The 16604-nt window shown below is 44.7% G+C and overlaps 1 long non-coding RNA gene across 1 annotated transcript in view; it reads right to left on the bottom strand.

Moving 5' to 3' along the window:
• Positions 1–3507: 3507 nt before the first annotated feature.
• LOC308467928 overlaps positions 3508–16604 on the bottom strand; it is a 196152-nt gene continuing 183055 nt past the window's right edge. Inside the window, exon 4 of the long non-coding RNA XR_013981367.1 lies at positions 3508–3569. This is a non-coding gene — a long non-coding RNA (uncharacterized lncRNA). The remainder of the gene's footprint in view (positions 3570–16604) is intronic.

Raw genomic sequence — 16604 nt, 5'->3', positions numbered from 1 at the left:
ATGCAGGAATGGGGATTCAAAATGTGGGATCAAGATATGTGGAATTAAGCACCCTCAGCCAGGGGGCTGCATCCACCACTCACTTCCAGACCTTGCCTGAATATGCTGTTTGCCCCCTTTCCTCACAGCCAGGAGCTGTCATATCCAGATATATCCTTAACTCAGCAGTAAAGGGCCTGGGTTTAATTGGCAGTCCCTTTAAGCATGTGTTTAATTCCATCCTGTGGGGAATACAGACGCTTGCCTTAAATAATTGAGTGGCCACAAGATTGGTTAGTTCTGTTTTCATGGCCCATATTGATTTAAGCGTAGTTAATCCTTTCAAGGATCCATGTCACTGTATGGGCTGATGGCTCTCTTTAGAGCCATAACACTCTTCCTGCTAGATTATTTCACATCAAGCATTGTAATGTCACAATAAATCCATCACGTCGTCCTCATCCCCCCACCCCACCGCTTCTCAAAGCAAAGTACCAGATGGGGACCAACTCTCTTCCCATTAAACTCCTCATTTTACCAGGCAGAAGGTGAGCAGCTTAATATGTTTCATTAATTTCTTTTTCTTTTTCTCTCCCCTCTCCCCGCCCTTTCCTTTTGTTCACTCATCCATAAACAAATGCCTTGGCAGCAACACTTAAATAATTGCACACACAATTAAACCAGCACATTAGAAATCAAATCAAAATCAAAGGCAAGGGACTGTCCTGGCTTTGTTGTTTAAATATGGTAGGAAGCATTTGTGCGAGGCCCTGAATTCACCTCTACTAATGCGATCATCAGGGTGGGGAACTGAATCCAGCCAGACGGATCAGTGCAGGGTGAAAGGAAAAGGCGCCAAATTTCAAAAATGCCAAATTCAAGCTGGGTCTCAAATGGAGCACTAAAGAAATCCTCTGATCCCCAATTTAAATGTGAGAGATCACTTCTCCATATTTCTACTTCAGTTTGCTGTGTGTGTGTGTCCACTTGAAAATTCACCAGCATTTTAGTGTGAATTTTGCTTTATAATGCATTTAACTGTGCTAATATATTAATTTAAACACATACTTTACCATAGTTTATGGGTGTTTTTTACCACATTACTTGGGTGGATAACTGCATCACAAAATCCAGAGAAGGATGAGCATGCATTGGTTTGCGTACTGAGTAGTGAAAGTTCAAATTGGGTATGCTTGCTTTTCAACATGAATTGAATAGAATTTCCCCACCATCCCTTCCCTACATGAGTAAATTTCCCAGAATCCCTTTTAAATTAGATCCAAAATGTGAATCAACGAGAGCTGAGATGGTATTTCAGAGACTTAGTCCTGAAAGAAGATCCTGACGTGAACTCCCAACAAGGGAAGTGATGAGCTCTTGTTAGGATAAGGGAAGATTTTCCCAAGAGTTTGCCTGAGGCTCTTTGGAGCTGAAATGTAAGTAGGCCTCCAGACAATGGTTTTATAAAGGATTTCACTTTGGAATATCCAGCCCCAACAAGTTGCTAAGATTATTTAACACAGCTATAATTTATTTTTTTAGGGAGGGGAGCTTTTGTTTTGGAAGGAAGGAAGGAAATAAGTAGTAAGAATGAAAATATATATATATATTTATCTCAGCCACTAGTATTTCAAACAGGATGTTTAAATCATGAGAAATTTATCTTTTTTAAATTGTCACTGCTACATCCCACAGTTCCCAGAGTGGTTTAACAACCATTCACCCTTCCTCAGGAACTCGGGGAATGGTAGCTTTGTGAGGGGATGAGGGGTCTCCTAACAAGTATCAGTACCGTTAACAAACTGCAGTTCTCAGGATCCTTTGGAGGAATCCATCAGTGTTAAGGGCGTTGAGTATTGTTACAGCACCCTGACTCCCCTCTCAGAGCTTCAATTCTCAACAGTGGTTTAACACTTAATCCCTCTTCCCAGGGAACTCTGGGAATTGTAGTGGTCCAGGGAAATACTTCCTAACAGCTCTCAGCTGTAATGGACTACAGCTCCCAGGATCCTTTGGAGAGAGTGGTGACTCTTTGAAGAAGCATGGTATTGCTTTAAATATATGGTGCAGATGGAGCCTCAGTTCCAAAACTGTTTGCTTATTGGCACTTTTTAAGAACTTCCTTCTTTCTGATTTCCATCCTTCCCTCCTGTTTTTGTGTTTGCCAGAGAACATTCACATCTGTCTTACCTGTCTTTCTTTCATAGCAGCCAAATTCCACAAATGCTGAGAAGATGCCAGGGGCTGAGACATGGAATCTTTCTGTTTTACCCATTACAGATGCCTCACAGGCTCCGGGCATTGTGTTGAATGTGAAGTCATCATTATTGGGCTTATTTCAAAGGAAGCTAGTACGCAATCCCTTGCTTCCTCCCTCCCTAAAAGTTGCAAAGCAGCCAGGTTATGTTTCCTGGTTAAGAGGTGGGGTCCAAAAGAGATCTTGCAAGTGCAATCCACCACCCACTGAAAGAGGGGTGGATGAATCTCTTAATTTCTCATTTTTTCTACGTTTCAGTTCCCCAAACATCTGCCTGAGATTGAAAAAGAAGAAGAAGGAAAAGTACTCGGAAAATTCATCAGCGTTCTAATGCAAATTTCTCCTAATGTACAGATTTTTGCAAAGCATTTCACCTAATACCAATGTGTTCTTATGCACATATTACCTGAGTGCATGCATATTTATTACATGTGCATACTTTTCTGCACACATTCCTATCTGAAGAATTGCACTGCAACATTCAGAGCAGTGCAGATTTTGAAAGATTGCTATGTATCAGTTTGTGTATCATTTTGGAAAGTGCAAATTAAATAAGGTAACCTTGAAATGTAAACTGAATCAAATTTCTTGCCTGCATCACTGTATTCTCCAAGATTTGATGGAGGTTCAGCATTCCTAATATACACATTTTTCTATGCAATTTTGCCCAATATTCACATTTTTGTAAGCATTTCTCTCTAATATAATGCATTTTATACAGTATTGTCACATGCGTGTGTGTTTGTGTTTATCCACACTTTCCTCCAATGTACAGATCATTATATAAAGTCTACTCAGACTGGTAGTGGCTCTCTTGAGTTTCAGCCAGAGTTCTGCATGGAGATTTCCAGGACTGCTGCATGCAAAGCATGTGCTCTACCACTGCAATCCATTTGAAAATAAAGCAATGTTTTAGTCCTTATAGGTTTGATTACACAGGCTGAATTAAACAAGAAGAACACTGGGAACTGCCTTATACTGAATTAGATACGCAGGTGGCTCTGTGGGTTAAACCATAGAGCCTAGGACTTGCTGATCAGAAGGTTGGTGGTTTGAATCCCCGCGACGGGGTGAGCTCCCGTTGCTCGGTCCCTGCTCCTGCCCACCTAGTAGTTCGAAAGCACGTCAAAGTGCAAGTAGATAAATAGGTACCGCTCCGGCGGGAAGGTAAATGGCGTTTCCGTGCGCTGCTCTGGTTCGCCAGAAGTGGCTTAGTCATGCTGGACACATGACCCAGAAGCTGTACGCCGGCTCCCTCGGCCAATAAAGCGAGATGAACGTCGAAACCCCAGAGTCGGCCACGACTGGACCTAATGGTCAGGGGTCCCTTTACCTTTATGGTCCATCTAGCTCACCATTGTCTGCACTCACTGTCATCAGTTCTCCAGGCTTTCAGGCACTAACCCTACCTAGGGATGCTGGGGAATGGAATTGAACGTGGAGCAGTGGGATTGCATCCTTTTTTTAAGCACCTGGGCGGGGACATAGCACACAGGGCCAACAGAACCCACCACACCAGTCTAGCCCTCATCACCAACGCTGCTGGGCATTCATGTACGAGGCTTGGTGGATTCACAGAACCTGCGAGCCAACTCACCCCTGGCCACTGGAGCCAAGTGGGGCTGTGCTGCCCTGCCCAGTGAGCCTGGCTGGTCGATGTAGCTCTTGTTGGGCAATTCCCCCCCCCCCCAATGCTGGCCAAGCAGCCATTCAGTGAGTGGGCCAGGGATGTGGCAGGGGGGCCAGGCTGGGCTCCAGTAACAGGCAGGATGGGATGGGGATCCCTGTGTTGGGGCAACTAGCTCGTGCCCCCTAAAAATCATGTACTCAGGCTCTGCCTCCATGGTCTCCCCATGCTACGACCCTGACCTGAAGACCTTCTGCTTGCAAACAGATGCTTTACCACTGTGCTATCACACACACCCAAAATCAGGGATACTATCACTTAGGGATATAGGAAGCCAGGCCATTGGTGCATCTAGTTCAGTATTGCCTCCACTGACTGGAGATGCTGCTGGATTCAGCCTGGGAGGGAATAAATGGTTCTGGACAGAAAGTAAAGAACTCCAGTTAGCTTGCCCCCTGCAAAACCAGGCACTCCACCCTGAAAACCTAAAAGAACGGAAGAGATATAACTCTCTCCCCACCCCCCAAAAAAACCCAGCCCAGTGTTCTGAACATTTGGCCTAGCCTTAGAATCCCCCAGTCCTGACTCCCAATATGTTACTTAATCAGGCATAAAACTCTGTTGAGACAACGTGTTGTCTGACAGTCAAAGACAGACACGCACACAGTTCAGGGCACTGCTGCCTACAGCTGTAATTAATTGGCATGCCCAAGCAAGCTCTCGTCCCCCGTTCCCAAGCTGGAAACCTGTGCCTGGGCCAGATCTTGAGGGTGCAACATTTTCCAAACTCCCCGCCTTTGGAAAAGTTCTATGACACTTCCTGTTGTTTTTAGTGATATGTTACCTTTTTTTGGCAGGGAGGTGAGAGGGAGGACGCTGAAATATGTAGGAATCTGTGGGTGACTCTTAATAATTTTTATTATATGGCCCACTGGGAGAGCTAACTAGCGTTAGAAGTGCAGGTGCTGCTGTTTGAATCCATACCAAGCTGCCATGAATCATTTTTTTGTTGTAAACAGTCAGAATAACTCACCACCATGTAGAGAGCAGGCTTCCTGGTTGGGAAAGTAAAATATGTTTGAGGGAGCTGGTTGTGGATAGGACTACGTGTGGGAGGTCTAAGCCTGTCATGCCTAGGCCTGACAAGGTACACGGCCCAGTGTTCTCAGAGGATGAACCAGATGTCCCACAGGTCAAGGTCCTTGAAAAGCATGCCAGGTCTCCCAGAACCAACAGTGAGGATCCTCTTAAGGGCCTTCTGGAGAGAGACCTACTGCAGAAACTTTGGAGGTATCAGAGGAGGCAAAGTCATCATCACCAGTCCTCAAGAATGCTGGTGTTATAAGGTCTGGGTCCTGAGGAAACTCACAAGCCTCAAAGTCAGCAAGGCTGCTAGGGAGAGACCTACAGACAGATTTGCTCCCCCCCCCCACCATCACACCACTTCAAACAGCCCTGGCCTTCCCAAAGTATCCTGGGAACTGTAGTTAGTTAAAGATGCTGATAATTCTTAGGAGGTCCATATTCAAAGTTGCTATTCCCAGTGTTCCCTGAGAAGAGGGATTTATTATTGAACCACTCTGGGAATTGTAGCTCTGTAAAGGGAATAGGGGGGTCTCCCTACAACTCGCAGGGAAAATACAGTGGTACCTCAGGTTACAGACGCTAACCCAGAAGTAGTACCTCGGGTTCAGAACTTTGCTTCAGGATGAGAACAGAAATTGTGCTCTGGAGGCATGGCAGCGGGAGGCCCCATTAGCTAAAGTGGTACCTCAGGTTAAGAACATTTTCAGGTGAAGAATGGACCTCCAGAACGAATTAAGTTCTTAACCAGAGGTACCACTGTACATTCTGTGGTTTCTCACTAAACACCTAAGCCCTGCCCCTTCCTCCTATGCGCTCTCTCTCTCTCTCTCTCTCTCTCTCTCTCTCTCTGCTTTCTGCTACCCAAGGCAGCCCTGAAACTACTTCTCATGATGTAGGCTTAGAATCCAAAGCCAACCCTGTTAATAGAAAGTAATTGTATGTAGCTTTGCCTTCTTTACCAATGGGACTTCTGTATATTTTATCTTAACTTTTTAGTTATGCTACTGATGTGTAAATGAGATAGATGATAGGTGGTCAGTTAGCTCCAAATAAATTCCTAGCAAACTGAACAGAAATGTTCAGGGTCCTCCTTTCCCTTGAATGCTTGTAATTTGTGTGTATTTTTCTGCAGTGACCAAATTTCATTCCTCCCCACCACCACCATAGAAAATGTTCAAGTTCTGCAGTATTTTCCATTGGTGGGCAATCGAGATCCTGGCTGCTGCCAGAATCCATGTCAGTATGATGATGATGATGATGATGATGATTCATTTTATTTCATTTCATTTCTATACTGCTTTATATTTTTAAGAAAAAAATCTCAAAGTGGTTTACAACACATTAAAATATCAAATGAAACATGCCAGAATAAAACATTACTGAAGAAAGTCAAATATAAAGTATACAAATAAAAACAACATAATTAATAGGAAGCTAAAATATTATCTTAAAAAATATTTATTAAAAAAAAAAAATTACAAAGGAGGACAATCAGTGGTGTAGCGTGGGTTGCCGGCACCTGGGGCAGGCAAGCTGCTGACACCTCTGGAGTGACCCTCCACCAGAGCCAGGCAGGGCCATACAGTGGTGCCTGCCTGCTTGCGCGGGGGGGAGCCCAGCCAGCCAACGCAGCCCTTGGCAAACGAATACCCCCGACACCCATGGAGAGGAGCACCAGGCCAGACCGCACTGGGGTCACCCCTTGCCCACCTCCCTCTATCCTTGCCCACTCACTGTGGGCCTGGGCTTCTCCTGCCACCATCCAGGGAGTGTGGCGTGCTGAGGAGTGAGTGCCTTAGTGATTGCTGGCCTCTGCTGGGATCATGGAGGTGAGGCTGGTCCAGGCTCTGGGGCACAGATACTCCATGTGGCAGGAAGGCAGGTTGGGAAGGAAGGATGGGGAGCAGGGATGGCTTTCATAATTCTGGTACTGTCCCTGGAAATCAGGACACTGGGGAGTGTGTGCAATGATAGTGCATAATGATACACTTCTATTACATCAACAACACGTCAGAAAATGGCATGATCAAGGGGATGGAGAAATTCTCCTAGGGGGAAAGGTTGTAGTGTTTTGGACTTAAAGAGAAAAGGCAAGTGAGAGGGAACATAATGGAAGTCTAGAACTTACGGACATCCAATGAAAAGGAATGTTGGAAGATTCAGAACAGATAAAAGAAAGGACTTATTCACACAGTGCATAGCTGAATTAAAAAAACCCCTCCTGCAGGAGACAGTGGTTGTCACCAACTTGGATGGCTTTAAAAGAGGATTGAATAAATTAATGCAGGATAAGGCCATCAATGGTTGGCAACCAGAGGCAGTAATGTTCCTGAATTCTAACTGCTAAAAGCCATAGGAGGGGAGAGTTGTGTTGCGCTTGGGTCCTACTTGCAGTCTTCCCAGAGGTATCTGGTTGGCCCCTGTGAGAACAAGATGCTACCTAGATGGGCCATTGGCCTAGCTCAGAAGACTTTTCTTTTATGTTCTTAATATGCAGAATATGTCTGCAGCTGCAAACCCAGTCTGGAGGTGGACTCTGATGCTGATTGACTGGAACTAAAGGTCCCAAGTTGGTTCTTTGGTGTTTTTTACACCAAGACTTATGCCTCTTATGCCTCAGGGCCTCCAAGTATTTTTTTCAAAAAAAGACGCGCACCTTGCTGTGTACACACAGATATACAAAGCATTCCCTCAAATGCCGTCTCCGATGACACCTCGACATGCCTGCCGTTCTCCGTGTAATTAGCTCTGGCGGTGAGAGAAGACAAGAGGAGAACTTGTTAATGGGATTAAGAGGCTCTTTTCTCGACACCCTTTGAGCGACAGGAGCTGCGTTGGCTCGTCACCCATCAAAGCTCAGAGAAAAGAGCAATGACACCGTCTCCCTCACCTCTCAGAACTGGAAGAGGCGCGCAGCAACTAGCCTCTTTCAAATAGCAGATAAGGGCAATCCAGGCAGATCATGTTCAAGGGCGCTAGTCCAAAGAGAGGGGGAATTCCCATCTTTCTGCCAGAGGAAGGATCTGGCCAAGGCCTGCTTTGTCCAAGGAGGTCTGCTGTTGGCTATCCTGAATCTGGCAGGCTGCAGAGAGGAGGGAAACAGGGCTATTCCATCAGCTTTGATGAAAGACCAGCTGCCTCTGGCTTTCCCCTCAAATGCCACATTATAAGTAGCAGTCATCATTCCATCATGCTACAAAGTGGAGGGAGAGAAGGGAAGCAGGTCTATTCCATCAGCTTTGCTGAGAAATGAGCTGGCTTTGGTTCCCCGTCACCCTAGCAGCAGCCCAGCAGTGGGCATTACATTTGGCTGCAAAGCCAAGGGAGCAAAGGGAATCAGGGCATTCCATCAGCTCTGCTGAGAGACCCGCTGCCTTTGCTTCTCCCTCAGCTTTCAACCACCAATAGTCATTTGATCCGGCTGCCTGAATGGTTGCTATCTCAGTTGGTCTTTATAAGAACTGTAACTTTAAGAACCTGCTCCCAAGTTTTATTTCCCCCTTCCTACCTCCCAGTTCTGCTTACTTTTTGTGTCATGTCTTTTAAGTTGTAAGCCTGAGGGCATGACTGTCTTGGGGTGGTAGTTGTTTCATTATTGATTTGTGAGCTACTCTGGGAGTCTTTTTGGTTTGAAGAGCTGGGTTGCAAAACACTTTCAGTATATACTATAAAAGTCCTTAACAGGCCTGAAATTTGTTGACATGGGGGAGGAGAGACATATTAGGGACCACTCTGGGCCTCCATTACAACAACCTAAAGACCTGAAAGTGCATTATCCTGCTTTTTGAACTAGAAGGATCCACTATAAGGCAGCACATTAGTTCACTGGCTTTGCCCCCATCAGTGCTTTCCTGCCTCCAGGTGTTGAGGCAAAGGTTTGAAGAGAGAAACCTGCTCTACAGTACCATATATTATAATACTGCCTCCACTGACATACTGTACCATAATATAGTATTATAATATGCTGCAATAATATCTTCACTATTGGAGACAGTGTGCGTCTGAATTATTGTTACTGGAAAGTGCTGGAAAGAAGAGTTGCTGCTGGGCTCAGAGTTCCCTTTCGGGCCTCTGGTTGACCAGTGTGCGAATAGGATGCTGTACTAGATGGTCAAGGGGCCTCATCCAGCAGGCCTCTTTCTTATGTTCTTACTAGAACCTGAGCCCATCCAGTGAAGGTAATTGTTGGGAGATTCAGAATAGACCTAAGGGACTACTTCCTCCTGCAGCATTTAGCAAAACTGTAGTATTCGCTTCCACAAGAGGTTATCGTGGCCACCAACTTGGGTGGCTTTAAAGGAGGACTGAACAAATTCATTTAGTACAAGGTTATGGTCTGCCTTCGAACGCCAACTGCTGGGAATTGCAAGTGGGAAAAGTGCTATTGCTCTCATGTTCCGCTCCCTACATTCTGCATATACAAGATTCAACTGATGATTCTAACTATCAATAAAAGCAAACTGAATAATTCCCGTGCATCCATTTTTACCCATGATGCAATGTGACATGTCGGTAGCCTGCTAGGGCCTTGTACAGTTTAGGCCAACAGAGACAAAACAGAAAAAAATCAGCTGTGTCGACAATAAAATGTGTTGTCCGGGAGAAAGAGAAAAGAATGTGAGGTGGCGACGGGCACCTGGGGAGCTGATGCTCATAATCCAGTCTGCAGGAAAGGCAGCCTGTCAAGAAACAATCCCAGGATTCCTGCAGAGAACAATATTCTGAGGCTGCAACTACCTTCTCTCCTTGTCACTTTTTCTTTTTTCTTTTTGGTGTGACCTTGTGAACTTTTGTAGTTCCTGGGAATCTATTGCCCTGACTGACACTGCAACAGAGACATTGGGTCTCAAATTAAATTCCTTCCTTCCACCCATCCACCCTTCAAAAAAAGAAAAGAAAAGAAAAGAAAAACATATCTGAGAAAATCCAGAAAAAGCTGCAAATAAACCTCTGGAATGTGAGACTTCAAAGCGCATGAAAACGTAGGATGCAAAAGCACATGGGCAGCGTCACTGTCACTAGCTCCTAGGTTCCTCTCTCTCCCGATCCCCGGCCAACTAGAAATTATTACCAGCGTCGGTGAGTTTACCATGCTTTCTCAAGCTTTCTCCCCCAGGGCTTAAGGGCTAGAAACTTGCTTATTTAAAGCTTGCTAAATTGCTACCCAGTAGTCGTTGCTAAACCCTGGCTTCCTGCGTGGAAAGCTGCATGCGCACTCTACATGTCCATGATTGCACAGCCCAAGGGTAAGATTTGACATCTGCTTCACATTTTTTGGCCACCTTAAGATTCTCAGCTATCTAGGTGCCAAAGTGTGTAGGGAATACATTGCCCCCAAAGAGAGAGGATAGAGATTTTCATACAATTTGGGTTCTTTAATGCATTTGTCTAGATCAGAGGTTTTCAACCCTTTTGAGTCCACAGCTCCCTTGACCAACTATATCCTTTCTGTGGCTCCCCTGTGTGGAAATGAGCTCCAAGCCTCCGGAGCCCAGTTATGTCACCCGTTGCCTACAAAGCCAGCAGCTCCTCAGACCTTTTCGAACCCTCTTTGTGAAGTGTTCCCTCAGCCTCCTCTCCTTTCCCTTCTCCTTGGGAGTCCTCTGGGCAGCAGCCGCAGCCACCCCTGCTCCCAAGAGAGGTGTCTCCTCACAACATCCCACAGGGGCCTAGGAAGACGATTCTCCCAGCCTTAGCAGCCCAACAGAGACTGGCCAAAGATGAATGTGACATTAGCATCTTACCTTGGGAGGCAACAGTGGTCACTGCTGGACGTGCATGGCGGAAAGCCTCCCCTTTGGCGCCAGACACTCAGCTTCCAGGCAGGCCTTGCACACAGCCAGCACAAGAAAGGCCAGCACAGTACCTGCCAGCCTGGCCTCCCACTTGTCTGTCCATTCCCAACAGCAAGGGCTGGTGGACTGGCTGGCTAGGCTCCCCCACCCACTTGTTTGCTTACTCTGAGGCTGCCTCAGCTGCTGGCAACCAGCACCCCCTGGCCAGCCCCAGAGGCACCACTCACCTGAGGAGCTTGTAGCCAGGGCCACCAAGGGGGGGGGGGAGGCAGCTGCCAACCAGATCAAGTAAAACAATAGAAATACTTAACTAACTGGCCAATCATTAAAAAAGAAAGTGCGAGACTGGCTTCATTATTTTCAGATAATGGAGGCATTTAAATTGGACAAGAAAATTGGCTTCCAGGTGGAAAAATCAAAATTAGAAACTGAACTGTTGGAACCCAAAACTAAGAATTTGTCAAGAATGTATAACTTGCTGCTGAAATGGAACACTCAGGATGAAACGGTGAAATCGGCCATGATTAAATGGGCACAAGACGTTGGACACAACATTGTGTTCGCTGACTGGGAACAGTTATGGACCACAGGTATGAAATTTACGGCATGTAATACCTTAAGAGAGAATATTATGAAAATGATATACAGGTGGTACATAACTCCAGTCAAGCTTGCAAAAATCTATCATTTGCCCGATAATAAATGTTGGAAATGTAAAGAAACTGAAGGTACATTTTTTCACCTTTGGTGGACGTGCCCAAAGATTAAGGCTTTCTGGGAAATGATATATAATGAATTAAAAAAGGTATTCAAATATACCTTCCCGAAGAAACCAGAGGCCTTTCTCCTGGGCATAGTCGGCCAAATGGTGTTAAAAAAGGATAGAACTTTCTTTATGTATGCAACAACAGCAGCAAGAATACTTATTGCAAAGTATTGGAAGACACAAGAGCTTCCCACACTGGAGGAATGGCAGATGAAACTGATGGACTATATGGAACTGGCGGAAATGACTGGCAGAATCTGCGACCAGGGAGAAGAGTCGGTGGAGGAAGATTGGAAGAAATTCAAAGACTATCTGCAGAAACATTGCAAAATTAAAGAATGTTAGAGTGATGTTGGATTGAAAACAAGTGGCTTCCAGCTGTACAGGATTTAAAGTTATAGATAGATTAAGATTAAGGATTAGGATTAAAAAAAGTTTAAGGAAATGGAAACTTGGTTTTTAAGAGGTAAAATTTTAAAGGTATATTAAGATTAAAGATTGGGATTAAAAAAGAGGGAAAGAAATTGCTGGACAAACAATTTGAACTGGAATACAAAAGAGGGAGGTATGAGGAGGTCCAGAAAATAAGTAAACTTAAAAATGGAGATGAAAAGGTGATATTGTTTTTAACTGTTTTTCTTTTTTGTCTTTTTTTGTTTTTTTCTTTTTCTTTTCTTTTTTGGATTATGTATTGTGTATTTTTGAATTGTGTATTTCTTTTCTATGTTTTCATGTTTAATCTTTTATTGATGTGTTCTTTTTATTGGAAAATTTAATAAATATCTTAAAAACAACAACAACAACAAAACTAACTGACCAATCATGTTGGTTCTGACCCCCGCAACAAAAGTGTTGCCCCCTCCACTAAGAAAAGTCCTGGCTATGCCCAAGAGAGTCACTGCAACAAACAGCCATTCAAGCCTTTGAATTGAATAGCAACAAAAAGCTAAGCTCTGTTAAGTTCATGCACATCCATTCCATGCCCTCATGACTTATAATCTTCCAAGCTATTCAGTTCATTAAAATATGCATAAAATACACATAATGCCCTTTGTTAAGCCAGCTCAGCCCGATGCTCCACCAGCTGGGGTCCTTGGGTGGAGACTCTGGGGCTATCAAGCCTGCCACCAGTGGTAAGGTGGATGTTGTCTCCAGGTAACCTGCCAAGGCACCATTGATGAGGAACTTGCCCATGTCACTCTCGATAATCAGGAGATTCCTTCCTACTCGAGGAAGTCCAAGATGAGCCTGTCCCTCCAGAGTGGCAAGTTGCAGCTGAACTCAGTGTAGAAGCTGACCAGGAGGTCCAGCAGTGTCTCCATGCTCAGGGCGCTCTTACTATGCCACAGAACCTGCTCCAGCTTCTTCAGCCACACCTTAGCCGACATGGTGGTGGTGGAGGAAGTGGCTGTTGAGGGAAGTGAGTGGGATGACTTGAGTCCAACAGCCAGGAGGAAGCGGCCATGATAAAGGCGGCCTGGATGAGCTCACAGCTAGTGACTCAGAGCTGCACCTCAGTCTCGGCATCCCGGCCACTGACCATAGAAGGCATGAAGTGGAGGGCACTGGCCAGCGGGGCTGTAGGATGAGATGTGGGGGTGGGCCGAGGAATTGTAGATTGTGAAAATGGGGGTGCTTCCATCTCCATGTCCTCAGGCTTGCTCAGCTGTTGCTCCTCAGGCTTCTGAATGAATATTTTCACCTGAAGAATTCGCAATAAACGCCTCCTCCTCCCAGCCAGGCCAGTCTGGGTCAGTGCAGCAGCACTTCCAACTACAGCTTGGGCCTCACAGCCAAGCAGGGAAGTGGGGTCCCCCACAAGGAATTGGCATAGGGCATTCAGAGGTTTCTTGGCTCTCACGGAGGGCTGTGTCTACCAATGCTCAACTCAGCTCACTCAGCCCAAAAGAGGCAGCTCAAAAAGGCAGCACAATTAGGTTTTATAAATACATCATTAACTCAGGAAGAAACATGTTATTCGCTTTGAAATTGGTGGAGGATCAGTGATTGTGAAGTCAGCAAATAGCTACTGAGCTGAAGTGGGGGGCAAAGTGTTTATCAATGCATTAGGAGTATGTGTAACCCATGGGTAGGCAAACTAAGGCCCGGGGGCCGGATCTGGCCTAATCGCCTTCTAAATCTGGCCCCCAGACGGTCTGGGAATCAGCATGTTTTTACATGAATAGAATGTGTGCTTTTATTTAAAATGCATCTCTGGGTTATTTGTGGGGCCTGCCTGGTGTTTTTACATGCATAGAATGTGTGCTTTTATTTAAAATGTATCTCTGGGTTATTTGTGGGGCATAGGAATTGTTTCTTATACATATATATATATATATATATATATATATAGTTTGGCCCCCCACAAGGTCTGAGGGACAGTGGACCGGCCCCCTGCTGAAAAAGTTTGCTGACCCCTGGTGTAAACCTTGGCAGGAAAAATACAACTGTTACAGGTATATCCCCATTTTCGTCTCCACGATGTTGGGTCCAAGATTGAATGCAGTGAAATCTAGGAATCTATTGCCCTGACTGACAACAGATAAATCACAGATAAATAGCATTGCATCGCCTTGCATTACAATGTTTCTAGACTCAGAAAGGTGTGTGGCTCTTAAGACATCAAAAGCTTATTCCTGCCTTGTGTGTTTTCGTTCTTAAAACCACAGGGTCAGATGTAATATTGCACCTTCCCCCGCCCCTTGCACACTCCAATACATGTTCCTGGTCCAATAAAGCAACGCTACAGAAGTCATGTTTCTTCCTTCTGTTGCTATAGCAACCTGCGGGAAGGGGAGGGATGTCGGATGACCTGCCTGGTGGAGGCGACTTCCCAAAAGGATGCCTCTCAAGGCCGAGGAAGTGCGATGCAAGGCCACAGACACAAATCGTACATGTGCACAGAATTGCGCTCAAAGCTCTGTTCATTTTGAAACCAGGCACAGACACATCAGTGCAGCTTTGCAACGCATCACTGCTAAGATCTGGAGATTTGAAAGCTGGTTTCTGTACAGTGTAAGTGTGGAAGATACAAATACAGCTGTGGGAGGCTCATCCCTGTTAACTTTTATCAAGCAGATTCCCCATTCTCCATTGCCGTTCTTTATTCTTTTTCTTTGTCTGTTTCGCTCTAGAGCTGAGCTGAAATTTCTCAGTTGATATTTTTTTCTGATAACATTTCTGGGCTCAATGGTGCAGCAACGTGTATCGTTTGAGGGCAAGGAAAACAGAGGCTCCACCACTCAGCGATGCAGCTAGTTGCTCAGGTGCCCGGGGCGGCAGGGGCGTCCTGCCGCCAGGGGAGGGGCGAGCCGACAATGGGGGCGGAGCGTGCTACATGGAGCCTCTCCGCTGCTTCCCCCTCAGCTGTAGGGTGGCTGAGGGAGAGGCAGTGGGCAGACACAAGTCCCACACTGCCCTTTCAGACAGCATGGAGTCTGCAGGAGCCTGAGCCATCACGTCACTCCCAGGAGAGACGCGTGGCTCGGGCACGCTGCAGGCCCCGTGGTAAGTGCCAGTTCCTGCAGTGTGGCACCCAGTGCCAGCCGTGTTCATTACGTTTGTTGACTGAACTAAAAAGTTTCGTGAGCCCAAATTTTATTTTTATTTTTTAAAAACCCCTCATATTTTTGTCATTTTGTCATCTCAGTGATGATACCCATGGCAGTCCGCACCCCCTGCACTCCCCTTCCTCTGCCACTGCCACCACTGAGCCATGATTGCCTTTACCCAGGAATGGTAAGTGTTTAGGTAGATATAGTTTCCAAAGCAAATTGAGAAATGTGCAGGTTTATTTATATACATATATTTAAAAACAACCAAAAAAACACAAATCTTGCCCAATGGGAAGGCATATACATAGCTTCCTCTGAGCTTGGAATTAACTAATTCCAACTAACTAATTCCCTGAATTATTGTTTTTTTAATCTCTGACTTCCACCTAAAAGTAGTTCCTATAATTTCTAGAGGAACTGAACATGAATCAAGTTCTTTTGGTGGTAGAACTTTAGGTGATTTTTTTGTTTTGTTTTTTTACTCAATTCAGTTTTGATTCAATACAGGGGTTTCATCACACTCTGTGCTTGACTGTGGCTGAAAAACTGCTGCTGCTGTTTAAGCTTAAATATAATGATTGTTGGGGACAATAAATAAAACAATTGTTCACATTACACTGCGTGTACTGATATTGTCATAGTCTTCTTAACAGTATTTATGTGGAATTACTGCCTTTTTGGAGAGGACCAATCTGAACTGGAGCAAATTCTGATTGGGAAAGGGCATACTGGAACTGGAACCAATTTCTTTTAAAAAATGAACTTTCCAAACACTGAGCAGGCTACATGCCATCTAACAAGATTTCATTCTCCTAAATGGTGTGATGGTCAGATGACAAATGTTGTAGAGTTTGTCAGTTCTCAATTAACAATGATCTACACTTTCTGTCATGTATAAATCTGTTCCATCCATTTCATAAAGTTACCTCCAAAGTTCATTTCTTGCAATTCTCTAAACAAAAATTTGGACTTTTTGCATTAAAAAATTGAACTTGTTATATCTGGGTTTGACAGGTACTGGTTTATAGAAAGTGATATCATAGGGTGTTACCTTGGAGGAGTGGATGTTTTAAATAACTTTCTAATTAAAGCTGACAGAAGAAGAATCAGAAGCTCTCCATTTTTCTTTCCTCCCCCCCCTTTCTTTTTTCCCTTAGTATTTTTATTTAGTTTCTTTTATTCTAAAAATATATTGATTATTTGATATTAACTTTTGCATATATTTTTTCAAACTCTAATAAAATCTACTGAGGGGAACAAATGTAGTTTGTAAAGAGGAGGCATGTGATCAATTGCCACAAACCATGTCAAATCACAATGGGAATTTCTTAGAATTTTATAAGAATTCCCAAACAGAGGAAGATATCTGGAACATTCTCTTGTTTCCCCAGAAAATATTTGATACAATGGACACCACAGTCTACTGCAAGCAAAGAGAATTGGGAGGGGAAAGCCAAGTGGAACCCACCAAATATTGCGGTTTAAAGCTTCCATCACCCCTGACCATTGGCTATGCTGGCTGGGGCTGATGGGAGCTGTA

The sequence above is a fragment of the Podarcis pityusensis genome, assembly GCF_964106645.2.
Source record: "Podarcis pityusensis genome assembly, chromosome: Z".
NCBI lineage: Eukaryota > Metazoa > Chordata > Lepidosauria > Squamata > Lacertidae > Podarcis > Podarcis pityusensis.
The sequence above is the reverse complement of the archived record's forward strand: the minus strand, read 5'-3'. Positions and strand labels throughout refer to the sequence as shown.